Source organism: Trichechus manatus, unplaced genomic scaffold (genome assembly GCF_000243295.1).
Source record: "Trichechus manatus latirostris isolate Lorelei unplaced genomic scaffold, TriManLat1.0 scaffold00115, whole genome shotgun sequence".
Classification (NCBI taxonomy): Eukaryota; Metazoa; Chordata; class Mammalia; order Sirenia; family Trichechidae; genus Trichechus; species Trichechus manatus.
The window spans coordinates 9,162,109-9,176,259 of record NW_004444051.1 but is presented as its reverse complement, the minus strand read 5'-3'; the positions used below and the strand labels follow the sequence as shown (position 1 = coordinate 9,176,259).

The 14,151-nt window shown below is 42.3% G+C and overlaps 4 non-coding genes across 4 annotated transcripts; 1 reads left to right on the top strand and 3 right to left on the bottom strand.

Annotated features, from left to right (window-relative positions):
• Positions 1-109: 109 nt before the first annotated feature.
• TRNAV-CAC (transfer RNA valine (anticodon CAC)) lies at positions 110-182 on the bottom strand. The gene has a single exon. It is a non-coding gene; the product is annotated as a tRNA-Val (tRNA).
• Positions 183-634: 452 nt separating this feature from the next.
• Positions 635-707, bottom strand: TRNAR-ACG (transfer RNA arginine (anticodon ACG)). Its single transcript has one exon. It is a non-coding gene; the product is annotated as a tRNA-Arg (tRNA).
• A 4,173-nt stretch (positions 708-4,880) lies between these two features.
• Positions 4,881-4,954, top strand: TRNAT-AGU (transfer RNA threonine (anticodon AGU)). Its single transcript has one exon. It is a non-coding gene; the product is annotated as a tRNA-Thr (tRNA).
• Positions 4,955-10,074: 5,120 nt separating this feature from the next.
• On the bottom strand, positions 10,075-10,157 carry TRNAL-CAG (transfer RNA leucine (anticodon CAG)). Its single transcript has one exon. It is a non-coding gene; the product is annotated as a tRNA-Leu (tRNA).
• Positions 10,158-14,151: the final 3,994 nt, after the last annotated feature.

Sequence of the window (14,151 nt, the reverse complement as noted above, 5' to 3'; positions counted from 1 at the left end):
CATCTTTCTCCCGCGGATGATACGAGTGTGAAAGTGTGATATTTGGGGGGGAAAAAAAAAAAACTTTTTAAAAGTGTTAGCTCCACAAAGGAGGAAAAGAAGAAAAATATGTTTCCGCCCGGTTTCGAACCGGGGACCTTTCGCGTGTGAGGCGAACGTGATAACCACTACACTACGGAAACTTCTCGAACACAGCCCTTCCGAAGCTAATGTTCTGACTTTGACTCCGCCCGCTTCCATTGGTCGTCCTTGTCAATATGCGTCATGTTATACGCATGCGTTTCTGTGCTGGCCTCTCAAACCAGAGAAATCAGTGAGATTGATAGATCGAATCTTCTCAAAGTCTAAATCTCTTCCCTTTTGCATTAAAGTTACTTCAAACTCATCCTTCAGCCGGTATAGACAGGCGAGATCGGGGAAGATGGATAAGGTGCGCTTTGGGCAGCGCCATCGTATGGTCGGATACGGAATTTGTCCTGCAAAGAAATGGTAGTGCCAGTTATGGTCAAAAGCCGCGCCTTCTGCCTTCTGGAGCCTTCCAGGCAAACTTTGCCTTGCACGGGTTTTCTTACTCTGTTAAACTCATGTGGGCTCAAGGAGGGGTGGGGGGAGGAGAAAAATGAACTACCTAGACCGAGCCAGCCAGGAGTCGAACCTGGAATCTTCTGATCCGTAGTCAGACGCGTTATCCATTGCGCCACTGGCCCTGGTCATAAACGAGAAAGGCGGCGGGCATCTCTTCATCAGAAACCAGGCGGTGGCACCGTTTTTCCTGCAGTGTTGGCACTTAGGTTGAAAGCTGCTTTTTTTCCGGCTAGCTTAGGCATGCGGCGCGTCGGTTCGCCGGCGACCACTTCTCCTGCACGCGCCTCAGAATCTGTACTCTCCTTCCGCAGTCTGTCTCTGCCTGCTGGAAAATGGCGGTGGGAGGCAAGCCCGGCATCCTCTGCCCCATATGACCTCTCCATTCACGCATACGTACATGCGTTCATCTATTGATTTCATTGATTCAAGATGATGGTATACAACCGTAAATAAAACTAACACGATCCCCGCCCTCAAGAAGATTAGCTGGCCCAGGCAGAGACAGATAAAGCACTAAATAAGTAAAATAACGGTTATAAGCTTTGGAGGAAAAATAAAACAGGCAAAAGAGAGAGGAAAGCCCAGCACTGAAGGTGAACGGGAGAGAAAAGCGGGTATCAGGGGAAGAGTGCTGTGTACAGAGGAAATCGCCAGGACAAAAGCTAGGAGGTGGAAGCAGCTTGGGATGTTCCAGAAGTGCGCAGGCCAGTGCGGACTGGAGAGAGGGTTAGGAGATCGGTAAGAGGGGGAAGCCGGGGAGATGGCCTCCGGCAATGTAGGCCCCTGCAAAGGGTTGGCTGTTAGTCTGCAGGAAATTGGAAGCTGTTGGAGGGTGACATGACCTGACTTTCTTTCTTATCTCAGCCTGAATCGTTTACAAAAAATTTAAGTATTTACTAAGCAAGACGGTGTGCTAGGAACCCTCATTGCATGCTGCTCCTACCGCAGGGTTTACATCTCAGAATTTGACACCTTTAAAAGGAGCATTGTCAGCTAGCACACAATTGAATACTCATTTGTTTGCTCTCTCAGAACATGTCTCAAGTGTGTGTGTGCGTGTGCGTGAGTCACTATCCTTCCGCTTGTTGAGCACTGTAAACAAGTTGATGGCTAACAAACAGGAGTAAAACTACCTGATATTGAGAATATTCATATTCAGATTAGGGAATATTTGTTCTCAGTTCATAAGATTGCAACATTCTAAAGAAAAATATATATGTTTCTACTCTTTCTGCATAAAAATTAAGGTAGGCTCGGTTAAGGTTCCCTCCCTAGACCATAGAACACGGGTCTTCTCACCAGGTTTTCTATTATGGACCCCTAGGGCAGTTTGGTGAAAACGAACTCCATCTCAGAATAACACTTTTAAATGTAGAGAAAAAAAGATAAATGCATAAGATTTCAAAAGGAAACCAATTATGCTGAAATATGCTATCAAAATATTTAAAAATTATGACATTAATATTTGTACTTCTTTTTTACTGAACTAAATAACAAGATCCAACAAGGGTTCTACTATAATTTCAAAATAGTAATAAGCATAAATTATATTTTACAAAATCATCAAGAATTGTAATTTGATGAGAAAATATTTGTTATTTCCAATAGTGATAAAGTCACAGGAGCTAAAATACGACTGTGGTTTGTTGTCTACGTTTATAACAAAAGTAAATACAAAATTTTAGTAACAGGATAATCAAAACAAAATTTTGTTTTCGCATCCAAGTTCATGAACCACCTGATCCCCATTAGAAGCAAGAGGAGATTTCTGTTCTGAAAAGAAGTTTGAAGCATTAACAACTGTGCCTGAATTTTCAGAAACAAAGCAAATAAGTTCCCCTTCTGTTTTATCCCTGCCACAGAGGAAATCTCCAGGAGGGGGAGGCCAAATCCCAGGCCCTCCTGGAGGTCACAGGTCTCATCTGCAACCCCAAGACATGATTCAGCTCAGGTGGCTGAAGGTCCTGTCCACTTTTGCTCTCCTCAGTGTTTGTCTGCAAAGATCTCCCTTTGTCTTGCAGGTTTTAAAGGCCTCTTTTCACTCATATTTCTCAGCCATATTCACAGCCTGATATGAGTTTAGGCATGCTTTCATTTTGTTTTGGATATCATTCTACTGGGTCTTATTTTCTGAGAGTTACAATTCCAGTCTCCAGTCTTTTCTTCAGTGGTTGTATCAGTCAAGTGTCTTCAGAGAAACAGAACATATATACTTCTGTTTTGAGGAAGAGATTTCTGTCAATGAATTGTCTTATACGATTGTGGGGGCTGAAAAATCTGAAATCTGTAGGACCGACCAGTAGGTTGGGAACGGTTGGACAGGAGCTGATCCTGTAGTCTTGAGGCAGAATTTCTTCCTTAGGAAAACCTTTGTTTTTCTGTTAAGGCCTTTCAACTGATTGGATGACACCCACCCACTTTATTGAGGATAATCTCCCTTACTTACAGTCAAGGACCTGTAGATTTATAAAATATGTTTACAGCCACATCTTAAGGTTTTTGATTGAATAATTGGATACTATAACCTAACCAAGTTGACACATAAAACTAAGGTTCACAGGGACACTCTTCTCCCTTGGGTTTCAGTGCACTCTTCTTTCAGGTTCTCTCTCAGGCATATGAAAAACTGCACTGTCTGCCATTCCCATGTTTCTTTGCATTATTGTCAGCAGTCTGTGTCTAAACTTCTGCAATTTCGAATGTGCGGAGCAGAGCCAGTGTGAGGGACCTTTCCATAGTCCTTCCTGGTCATACTGGAAGCTGAGTAGAAGATATAGTTCACACCCAATTTCTAGAAATGGTTGCTCAATGTCTTGATTTTCTCTTGGGACTTGTCTCTGGCTAGTTAGACAACTCCTATGACTTTTTAGAAATTCTGTGCAAACTTTATCAGCTGCCAGTCAGGAAAAAGCCAAAGTGTTGGCTCTGGTGTCTAGCCAAATGTCCACTACAGTTTGGTCAAAGTCATCTTGACTGTGCTGTCTATGGTGGTTAAGAGCTCGGCTGCTAATCAAAATGTCAATAGTTTAAATCCACCAGCCGCTCTTTGGGAACTGGTTTGGGTGCTGTTTATAATTACATTGGTTCTAAGCAAACTAATAATACTATCACTAGTCTTATAATACGAGATAAATACGTACTTATTGAGTTTCAATCAAACTTAAGTGTTCAGTTCGTAGACTGTCGATATTTTTATGAAAATAAGAAATCTAGCAGAGTCATAGGCTTTTATTTTTTCCCCATCATGTATGTGGAGGAAAATGAGTGCCAGTGGCTGCCTTATAGTATGATAGAGAAATCTTTCAAATATTGATACAGCTTAGAAATATGAAGTGCCGATTTCAACATTAACACCAGGACAACAGATTTCAAGTAAGATAGCCAATCATAATTACAAGTTTCTTCTCGGAAGTTACTTTCACAACCATCATAACAATTTGTAAACTTAGGAGTTTCACTAAACCCCTTTGTTCAAATCATATTTCCAAGGACAGATTTATTTTAACAGAGAACAGAATAACATGGCAACAGTTACAAATACACAAGCCCCCATGACAATATACAAATTCTCGTGGATGCTCTCAATTTGACACCTTATCAAATCAGATCCTTTAGACAAGTGTTACCATAAGAAAGCTTCTCTTCCTCTGTAGCTGCAGAGGAGAGGGGACCTCTCCTTTATTTCTTTCCAAGACTAGGTTTTAAATTATTAAGTTTTGCATTTTTAAGGCCCATTCTGGAATTTCCATTAGTTAACATTATAAGCAAGAAGCAGGCCAGTGGAACTCAACTTTTACTGAAAGAAATGGGGTAAGAAATGACAGGAATTTTAATTCAAAACCGTGAAATAAAGAACATACAGCTTGCTTCCTGCAAGAATCAATTCTTGGTCTTGGGGTCACCGGGAGGGGGTGTTAAGGGTATAAAGGTGGTCTGTTCTTCCTTTCCCTCTGCTTCCTTACCTTGGCGACCCAGGTCGTACTTTACCAACGTAAGGGTCATAGTGATCCTTGCTGAACTCTTTCCCTTCCAGGCAGTTTCTGAAAGAAGACTCTTCTTGCCTACCCCAGGGGTTCAGGCTTGCGCCCGCATTTCCCTCTTACGCGAAGGGGACTCAGTTTTCCTGCAGCTGCGAGGTTTCTCAGGTCTTTTGGGGGGCCAAGCAGGGGTTCATTTTGAAGTTCTGGGGATACATCCGGGCTGCTCTTGAGTCTTGGTAGGGAAAAAATAAACACACAGAACAGAAGCAAAAATCATTCCTTTTCCTCGTGAATAAAGAAGAGGGTACGCGTGGTGGCTCCGTGGCTTAGCTGGTTAAAGCGCCTGTCTAGTAAACAGGAGATCCTGGGTTCGAATCCCAGCGGGGCCTTGCGCGGGTTTTTTCCGCCCTCTAAAAAGGGAATGGGGGTGGTCAACGTCTAATCTTGAGGGTGACTCTTCAGCTTCTGGAGTTTCCTAAGAAGTTTTTTATGGGTCTGAGTTCAGTTCTCTCTCATTGTTTACAAAACAGAGATAAAGATGATTTTTTTTCTTTCAGAAGAATTTTTGTACTTCTTGCATTTCTATTCCATATGTAATATTTTTTTCAGAGCGTACAAAAGGAACTGGGGAAAGCAGAAGGTAAAGCCGCCAAATATAAACTACAAGCAACATCATAATCTCTGGTCACTCTATTCTCTTTCCCGGGGAAATCCCAAATTGATGCACTCTCACTGTTTTTAGAAAGGACAAAGGCTGAGAAATGTGTTGTTGAGGAGACTGCAGCATCTTTGACAATTCATAGCACCGAATAAAATCTAACCATATAAAACATGGCGGGATCCAACTGTTTAAAAAGATAGTCTTTTGCTTAGCGTTTTTTGGAAAGGAAAATCAAAGAGAAAGTATTTGTCTCTCTGACTTCAGGACTAAAGCTGGCAGGGAGAAACATCCGTTTGATTGTATATCATAGAGTGGTATCTCCCCCAACAGGCAAAGTTTGAAACCCATAGCACATCCAGGCGGACTAGAAGTCTAGGAAGGGTTGAGGTTCCTTCTCCCAAATTCTCCAAGAAGAAGGAAGAGAAAGTGAGAAGTGGGAAAGAAGCCAGGAGTTTTACTGTTAACTGAGGCCCTTCACGTAGAAACACGAGGTCAGGGAAATGGAAGTTTGCTCTAACTGTTGTCAGCCCTCCCACTCTAATCCCAAGACTCAGGCCTCATCCATCTGGCACAGAAAGTTCCGCCAGCCTGGCTTTTGTTCTCAGAGCACATTATTTTATATAAATTGTCAAGGTGGAAATATGATCTCCTATCCTATCTATGGGGCACAAAATGTTCCAGTACTTTGAGGAGTAGCTCAGAAAGCAGCTCTGCTTTTAGGGAGACTTTTCCCTCCCACTCTGCAAATTAATTCTTCAGTTTTCTTTACAAGCAGTTGAAAGAAGACCTTCTTTTTCACCGGAACCTTCTATCTTCAGCCAGAAAAGCCTTTTTTCCAGTCCCAAAGTACAGACTTCTCTCAAATGGTGAAGCAGGCTGGATCACTTGTGCAGATGTTAACACTATATCACTATTTCATTCTGTAACTAAACCTGTCTAAACATCCACCCTCCTGCTCAGGCTCCAGCAATACACCTTTCCAGGGCTTTTCTAGCCAAATTCGTTGCCGTCATGTCGCTTCCGGTGGTCTGTACCACTGAGGATGATACTGAAGCCATAGGGCATTCCAAGTGAGGAGTCTCACCATCTTTTCCAAAAGCAGCTCTTCCCAACTCGCCATGTATCAGTCATGGAAACAATCTATGTGTCAAAGTGGAAACGCAGTGCAATCAAATGTTTGTTTATGCATTCAGTGGCTATTTGTGGAGGACTTATTGCGTGGCAGGCCCCGTGCTAATCACACAGGTATGAATCATGAGCCCTGCCCTAAAGAGGCTAGTGGAGAGGGTGAGGCAAATAATTCAACGGCAATTACACTACTAAACAAAAAAAAAAAAAAAAAAACCCGAACCCGTTACTGTCAATTCTGACTCATAGCGAATCTACAAAACAGAGTACCACCAGCTCATTAGGATTTCCACGGAGCAGCTGGAGGATTCAAACCGCCAATTTTTAGTTAGCAACCCAAACTCTCAACCATTGCACCACCAGGGTACCTCGTGGGGTTTTGTAGGAACAATTGGTGAATTCGAACCTTTTTTGTCTTAGTTAGCAGCCAAGCTCTTAATCACTACGCCACCAGGGCTCCAATTACACTACCAAAAAAAAGTCAAACCCAGTGCCATCGAGTCGATCCCGACTCACAGCTAACCGCAGGACAAAGTAGAAGCACTCTAGATGGTTTCCAAAAAGTGGCTCGTGGACTCGAACTGGCGAACTCTTGGTTAACAGCCGATCTCTTAACCACTACCCCACCAGTGCTCCAAAGCCGTACTGTCAAGGGTGGGATCCGAACCTACGGCTACCAAAAGGAGATTATGACCGTAACGCAGGGCCTTAAACCGCTCGACCCTCCTGACTCCGCTATTACCAGCCTCTCGGATGTGATACTTGGGCCATATTTGTATACTTGCCCCGCACTGAATGAGGTGGAAGGAGATGGGGGAGACTTCATGGAAGAAGTAATACCCAAGCTGAGCCATGAAGGAAATGTGGAACTTACCCAGGCAAAAGAAAGTAGGCCATGGAGATGGCGTGGAAGTGGTGTTCCAGGAAAAGGAAATAGCGTGTGTAAAGACCTATAGGTGAGAAAGAGGACACTAGGTTCACGTAAATGGAAGCAGTTAGGGGATGGAAGTATGCAGGTCTTCAAAGTCCTCTTTGCCTGCAGATAAGCCAGAGATTCTTAGACATTCTCATCAGTTGTGTCCTCATGCAGACCACAGATGGACTTGACTTCCATAGTAGATAAATATCAAGTGTTTCATGCTTTCTTTCAAAAGACCATGTGTTACCAAGGCAGTGAGGATGACATTTGAACTTTCAAATTGTGGATTAAGTAGGGCATTTAGCTATGCTACTGAGGTCCTCCTACATGGAAGAGGATCTGGAAGGGACTGTGTTTCCCATTACATCCTTGATTGCAACATTCATTTACTGGCTTCGTATCTGTTTTTGCTGCCAGCCTGTTTATCCCCGGGAGGCAGGGGCTTTACCAGTCCTGCTCACTGCTGTATCTCTGGGGTCCGGCACAGGGCCTGGCAAATAATAGATCCTCAATTACAGCAAAAAATAGCATTTATCAATTGCTTATTATTTTCCAGGCACTCTTCTAAGCACTATATATATATATATATATGTAAAAAGTTATGCAATCCTCACAGCATACTTCTAAGGTAGATAGAATAGATAGCTGCCATCGAGTTGACTCCAACTCATGGCGGCCTTATGTACAACAGAACAAAACCTAGCCTGGTCCTTCATTATCCCTCTGATCGTCCCCATGTTCTAGTCTATCGTTATGGCTGTTGTTCCAATCCATCTCATCAAGGTTCTCCCCCGCCCTCGTTGGCCCTTTAAGTCACCAAACATAATGTCCTTCTCTAGCAATTGGGCCTTCCTGATGGTGTGTCCAAAACAAGCAAGTCAAACAATGTTCTGTTGTGATCCATAAGGATTTCATTTGCTAATTTTTGGCAGTAGATTGCCAAGCCTTTCTTCCTAGTCTGCCTTGTCCACCATGGGTGACTCTGCCGGTAATTGAAATACTGGTGACATAGCTGCCAGCATCACAATAACACACAAGCCACCACAGTATGACAAACTAACAGTGGGTGGTCAGCTTACGAGGTAAGATATGATTATTTTCTCTAAAGAAGAGAGCACTGAGACACAGGGAAGCAAAGTCACTGGCCTGGAAGGTCATACAGCTCACGAGTGGTTGAGTCCATGGGTTAGCACAGGCAACATGAATTGTATGGGATCAAGCTGCTGGCCATCCAGGCACCTCTAAGTACTCCTCCTATCTCCCTGGGAGTCACAACTATTAGCCATTTTCTCCTTTCTCAAATGTTGCCTGTTGACGCAGTAGTTAAGAGCTTGGCTGCTAACCAAAAGGCTGGCGCTTTGAATCCACCAGCTGCTCCTTGGAAACCCTATGAGGGCAGTTCTACTCTGTCCTGTAGGGTCACTATGGGTTGGAATTGACTCGATGACAATGGGTTTGGTTTCTTTCTGGTCTCCTATGTTTCCAGGGCCCAAGTGGAGACTTAAAATCATGTTTTAATCAGAATATCTAAGTGGAAAGAAATGGAATGAACATGTGGCCATCTGAGTGATAAGGAGAAACCTTGTTGATGACAGTCTAAGTCATACCAATTCGCTTTTATTTCAGTGTATGTATGAATCTTTCTGTGAGTTTTGAACAACTTGGGAGAGAAGATGAGGACAAAATGATTTTGAATATATCAATGATCATAAAACAGACTAACCCGATTTTCTGCTTTTGTAACCTGGTATTAGATTGAATTTCTTTTTCAAAAAAAGAATAGTGAGGGGAAAATTTGGCCACCTGAGGGATTTTTGTTTTTTTTTTTAATTAATTGCGGCTTTGGAGTAAATTATGTAAGAATAATATTCAACATCCAAGTTGTGAGTTCAAAATAGAAACATTGTATATTAATGTTTGTAACTATTGTTATTAATGTTCAGTATAAAAAGACTGGACATCAGGAAACTTGAATTTCAGGGCTATTTCTAGAGGTGTCACAAAACATAACCTTCTCTGTGTGTCTAAATCATCTTCCCTGGGTCTCCTGTTCTGAAGTGCAAAATTTAATTGGCAAACCCCATGGCCAATAATTCTGCTCCTGCTGTATCTCAAATAAAATTTTACACAGGTTCATAATGGGGTGTTTATTGACAGAACCTTTATTTGTGGTGGCAAGTCTCTGGATCCAATCTGAGAGTGTGGACACACTGAGAATTTCTATGCAGCAATGAAAAGCAATTGAATTAGATGTGCAGACAACAACACAGATAAATCTCAAAACTGTGGTGCCAAATGAATAAAGTAAAAGTAGACATATGACACAGTCCCATTTATGTAAATTAAAAAGGCACGCATCCAAACCAGTAATGCATGTTCTACAAAAACATATGGCGATAAAAGGATGCCCTTTCCAATGATTTCATATGGGAATGGGGGATAGAAACGAGACTGAGGAAAGTGAATTTAAAAAGGAATATATAAATAAATAAAACAAAAGAGGGGCCCTGCATACATCAGTGATGATAATGGGCCATGGACCGAGGACTAACATTCATTCAGCTGTTTGCATGTGAAGGTGATAAGGACAGATAACACAGATAACTAGAGGCAGAGACATAGACAAAGAAAGGAGATGAAATTAAAATAAATAGATAATTCTTAAATCATGTTTTCGTATACGAAGTGTTTTCATTCCAAAGCTTGGATAAAGTTTTTGAAAAGTAGATCATCCCACCATGGCCAGCATGCAGGAAAAGGCAGAACGCATTCTTCGCTCGCCGCATTAATAAAAGACCGGTTGTCAGGAGTGGGATTCGAACCCACGCCTCCAGGGGAGACTGCGACCTGAACGCAGCGCCTTAGACCGCTCGGCCATCCTGACCTCTGCCGTTACGATATCCTCAGTACTCAGTTCTGTGGTGATCAAAACGTTACTCTGGGTCTCCCTTCTCCGTTTTCCTTTTTTCTCAAATATTTTGAATTCGTCGATCAAAAGCGAAACCGCCACTTCGCTGACAATCCCACATGCCGACGCCAGTGGAAGTGCAGATTAGGGCCGGCGTCGCCTGGGCTGCACAGTGACGACCCCCGAGCTGCCTCCGCAGGCGGAGCGTTTCAGGACTGGATACCTGAGAAGAATGAGGTTCTTTACTCCCTACCCTGGGCCAGAATCCCAGTTAAAACAATCGCACGCATGTTGAATTGCCTTACTTAAATTTTTTTATATTTTGCTTAGATTTACGCTTTCGCACGGGAGGTTTCAGGATTATTCCATCTTCGCTACTCTGAGGCCCAGCCCTCAGGTACTCGCTAAGTCGGCTCTCGTTCCCTGTCTCAGGTTTAAAATCTGCCAGGTGGTGGACCCCAGCGACTGGAGGGGAGTAAGGGGGAGGCCTTCCTGAGCTGAGCTTATCGAGCTGTACACTGAGGATTTGTGCACTTTTCTGTACCGGTGTTACACTGCAAAAAAAGTATTTTCTGTATTTACCAAACCCGGGGCAGAGGACACTCGATAGCAAACCTTTATCGCAGCCATTTTTCTAAACATACATAAAAGTCAGATTCAAGTTTTGCTAACAAGCGTTAGCATTCAGGATGCTGTGGTCGGAATATCACTGACTGGAAGTCTGGGGACCTGAGTTCTAATTTCAAACAGAACCAGAACTAGTCAACTAACTGCCTAGAGGATCTTAGAGAAGTCATTCCACCTCTGTGGACGTGAGGATCTGCTCTTAGGCACCTTCCAGTTTTATCCTGAATTCAGCTGATGAAATACAATGCTTAATTCCTTGGTTTAAGCAGTGGTTCTCAAGGCGTGACCGAGAACCACCAGCATCCCGATCCCCAGGGAACCAGCTGGAAATGCAAATTCTCAGCCGCACCCCAGACCCACTGAATTAGAAACGTTGGGGGATAGGGTTGGGTAATCTGCTTAACAAGTCCTCCACTTGATTCTGATGCAAGCTCAAGTTTGAGAACCACTGGTTTAAAGAACAATAATCCTATTATTCTTAACGGAGAAATTGTTCTGACATTAGGAGAAGGTGGGATGTGAAAGCATATAAGTAACAACTTTTATAATCCTCTAGGGTAGTGTTCTCCCCTGGGGAGATTTTAAAACATACCAACATCTTTCCAACCCTAGACCAAGTAAATCACAATTTCTGGGATGGCACCTAGGAATTGTATTTTAACCCCCAAGTGATTCTGATATGCAGCCAGGTTTGCGACCATTGTTTTGGGGTAAAGCTTTTTAGATAAAGTATGAATCTTTCTTTGATGGATGAGGGTGCAGCCACATTCAAAAACATGTTCAGGCTTATGTGCTAAAGGGCTCTGGCCCAAAATATTTTTAAAATATGGAGCAGACCAGTCAATATTACAATGGCATAAGGCTGAGTGAGCGTCCTTTCCCAGTGAGAGTGTATGACAGTGAATTACTGGAGATTGCCAGAGATGACTACAGCCAAAGGAAGGTGTTCCTTGGTGCCTCAAATGATGGAGTCCACCCTTTCTGGGAGATAAAAGGAAAACAGTCTAAGAGAATATTAAAATCTGATTATTGGAGTGCTTGTCAGGGGGAGCTTGAAAGTATTTTGTGAAGACGAATACGTATCTTAAGAATGCAAATAACCTTTTTGGGTTTTAGGAGTTCAGCAACACCCAATATCATCATGAGATAAAACCAGAGAATGAACCTAGATATTTTAAGGTCCAGAGAAAGTAAAAATTCCCTTAACAAGAAGGAATGGCAACTTTATAAGATGCATTGACTAAGATGTGCAGAATTTTCTTTCACTTCTTCATTCACAAAGTTAATCTACCATGAATGGATGTACCAAGCAGTAATGAGAGAGAAAGAGGGAGAGGCCATGAGGAGTTTGAACTAAACGAGAATGGATATGTGTATCTGAATAAGAAAGTATTATGGTTAAAAGCATGAGTTTGGTTTCTGAAAGATCCATGTGTGACATCTGCCACTTATTATGTGACCTTGACAAAGTTACTTATTCTCTCTGATCCTCAGGTACTTCATCTGTAAAATGGCAATAATTATAGTAATTACCTCACAGACAATTTTTTGGGTAAATGGGATAATAAGGTCAAGTTCTTAGCCCTACACTTGATACCCAATAAATGCTAGTCACTGTTATTAGCTATTATATAAATTATATACAGTAATACAATATTCAATAAACAAAATATACAATAATCAACAGTATGGCTCTCTAGTTGTTGCAAGGCCTTCTCTCTGGGAGATCCTGAAGAATAGGAGTAAATACTGGAACTTAAGTGTCCAGAAAGGAGCCCTGGTAGTAGCACAGTGGTTAAGCTAACTAAAAGGTAGGCAGTTCAAAACCACCAGCTACTCCAAGGGAGAAAGATGTGGCAATCTTCTTCAGTAAAGATTACAGCCTTGGAAACACTATGGGGCAGTTCTACTCTGTCCTACAGGGTCACTATGAGTTGGAATCGACTTGACAGTAATGAGTTTTGGCTAAAGTTCCAGAAGAGAATAATCCCTGAACTTAAAATCCCAGAGCTGACTTAAACAAATTTACAGGGGTTTCAGGGCATTATTCTCTCTCTCTTCAAAGTGATGTGATGAGACCGAAAAGCTGGTCATCTTTCTGGGGCAACACAAGGGCACAGTCTTTTTGCCATGTGGAACAGCAGCAATCCAGATCCGCTTGGTAGTGATGACAGACCTTTTAATTGCAAGGCCTTTTAATTGCAATCACCTCTGCTATTTTCAGAGGGTAATGTAATGGTGGGTACTGACCTTGACAAGAGATAAGAGGGGCAATTCTTTCATCCAACATTCAGTAAATATTTATTGGGTGCCTACTATGTGCCTAGCAGTGTTCTATGTGCCGATGATCCACCAGTGAACAAAACAGACAGAGGCTCCATCCTTATCAGGTTTACTCTCTAGTGGGGCAATGAGCCTGAGAAATACAGAGTAAAACGGGCAGAAGCTGGAGGCTTCTGATAAAGCAGTTCCTTTGACTCAAGCCCCTAGGCCTCAAGGGAATTGCTAGCTCAGTTCCCCAATGAAAAATAGGATTGCCCCTTAAAAAAGAGAAGGAAAAAACCCCACATTTTAAAACAATATTTTTATAAAAGATTAAAAATAAAAAAGCAAAAATAAATAAGAGAAAGGTAAGACATATTAATACAAAAATTTTAAAATAACTGTTTCAGTTATTTAATGTTGCATAGCAAACCACCCCAAAAGCGAGTAGCTTGAAACCACAATTCGTGTTTCTCCCGATTCTATGGTTCTTCTGGTCTTACCTGAGCCACTCATACTCTTCATTCAGCTAGATTGGCTGGGATGGCTGGGCCTCTCTTCATAAGGTCTTTCATCTCCGAGGAGATTAGACCTGGCTTCTCCATCTTGTGGGCAAAAGTTTCCAGAGAGCAAGCCCCATGAACGCTTGTATTTTCAAACCTCTAATTGCCTCACATTCACGTTGTACCATTGGACAAAGCATGTCACAGGGCCAAAAGCAGAGTCAGTGTGGGGAGAGATTATACAAGGTTTGAATCTAGGAAGAGAGATTTATTCGAGCCATTTGTATAACAATCTACCACAGTGACCTTAAAGAATACTGAGGAAGGACAAAGTAAAGAATTGGAAAATTAAGCTGTAAAACACAAAATTGAAAGTTAGGTGAAGAAGAGGAATGGAGTGAGTGTTCATACAAGTTTCTTGAGGTAAGCTGTCTTCTGGGAACCTGTGCTGTGTACTTCTGCCAGAGGGTGAAAGGGCTCAGACCTCTGAAATAAGATTGCCAGATAAGATGATGCTCAGTTAAATTACAACCTCAGATAAATAACAAATAATCTTTTAATGTAAGTATACACCAAGC